At 39.4% G+C, this 1922-nt stretch overlaps 1 protein-coding gene across 1 annotated transcript in view; it reads right to left on the reverse strand.

Moving 5' to 3' along the window:
* Positions 1–1922, reverse strand: part of LOC109485239 — a 9686-nt gene that overhangs the window by 5003 nt on the left and 2761 nt on the right. The window lies entirely within an intron of this gene.

Genomic DNA, 1922 nt, shown 5'->3' on the forward strand with positions numbered 1-1922 from the left:
CTGTTCTTGTTTCCATGGTTTCTGTACGCAAGCTGTTTGAGCACAAGGAAACTTCATAGACTTTAATGTTTATATAACACATAAAAACGTACAGAAATGGTTCCTGTTCTTTCATCTATGCATGTGTGTAGTCCATCTGATTTTGTTGCCATAACGTATACGCCCACAAATCCACGACCACAGGCGACAATCATTATGTAGGATGCACTGATCATCGGGTGTTTGTAGGCGTACCTTTGTACCTAAGCCTACTCGTATTTTTCACGTATGGATGTTCTCAGGTTCAAGAATCCGGAGTAAGCGCCAAAATGGATCATGTGAATAGTATAACGCCCAACTTCGTAACTCACCACACTTGGTTTCACCTTTGAATTGTTGATAGGATAGATCAGGTGCAATGAACCGACATGTATCCTTACTAGTATCATTTTTGTAGTTAAACCTTGACTGAATTTCATTTTTGTAGTTAAACCTTGACTGAATTTTTTTTTAAAATTCTGATCCATTGTATGTGTTCACTTCCAACATTGTATTGTTGAGCATAAACTTATATCGTCTTGACTGCTAAGGCTAAGGCCTGGTCGTATCATGAAACATCGTGTAATCGGCCTACAATAGCAAGTTGGAGGAATGCTTGCAGGAGTCATGCATATATCTATTGCAAAAAAAATGTCTTAGATTCTTGTGAGCCGTTGCTTCAATTGGAAAATTGTATGACGTGAAACTCGTACGACAGAATACGGCGAATGTATCTGCGCCATAAATATAATGAATCATCACTCAATCTTTATGCCCCCCCCCACCCCGGGCCAAAAAAGAACAACTTTACTCCATCCACGGGCAAACCAGAGACGGTTGACGCGATGGAACTGACATCTTAACTCTCCCATGTCTCTGTGCATATGTCCGGGCGGATGAAGTACGGATCAAGCCGGTAAGCAAAAGTGGCCTGTTTAAAAAGACTCCTAATGGAATCGTCCGTCAACTGACGACCGAGGGTTTGCTTTTTGTGACCAAGGTCATCCTTTTGTACCGTACAGCTATTTCCGGCCTCCCTCCGCCTATGGTCTCTGACGTCTGCGGTTTGGAAGCAGATTCTGCAGACTGACAGGTCCGATAGACAGGAGATGATTTCTACTTCCGCACAAATTGAAGCAATTTCAAGTCCTGCACGTATCATCCAACTCGTCTAAAGTAGCCATGGAATCAAAAGCTAGTAGTTTCAGAATGAGTCATGGCTCTGTTCTTATCAGATGAGAGATACTGTCAAGTCAATATTTCAACGTTTCATGCCTTGTCAAACTGTTGATAAAGCACAGAAGAAGGAAAAACATATTTTCACCGATGTTGCCAAATAAGGGCAAGTGCCAGACATTGCATGTATTCCACTGAACCTGTCTACAACTGTTTAAACATTAAATATTAACATGATACTTTTGAGTCTTCAAAACAGGGTAGTGTAGATGCACATGTACAAGATAGGACATAGTTTATACTAGAAAAGCTCTCATTGAAAGAGTTTCAGAATGCAAGGAAAATAACAAAAAGACCAGAAATCAAAAGTAAGTTAATAGAGCTGAATGAATTCTATAATGAATGAAATATTGCCGCATATCAAACAAATGATATAGCAAAAACATTCCCTAACATTTCCACAGTTTCCATGTTAGCACATTTGCATAAATCTATAGGATTAAGATGTTCCCAATTCTCCTGACTTTGAAGTGTTGACCATTAAGCTTCTAAATCTAGGGGCCTGACGAGTGGAATTTGAAGGGCCTATGGCTAATGATGGGTATGGATATCAAAGCTGCTTTAAATTTGAGCGAATCACATCTGCATTAATACATACACACATATAACTATTTCAAGATGCTTCAAGTATTAGTATAACTATTTCAAAGTTCCTAAACTTGGTCATG

This window comes from Branchiostoma belcheri, unplaced genomic scaffold, assembly GCF_001625305.1.
Source record: "Branchiostoma belcheri isolate BF01 breed outbred unplaced genomic scaffold, Haploidv18h27 scaffold74, whole genome shotgun sequence".
NCBI lineage: Eukaryota > Metazoa > Chordata > Leptocardii > Amphioxiformes > Branchiostomatidae > Branchiostoma > Branchiostoma belcheri.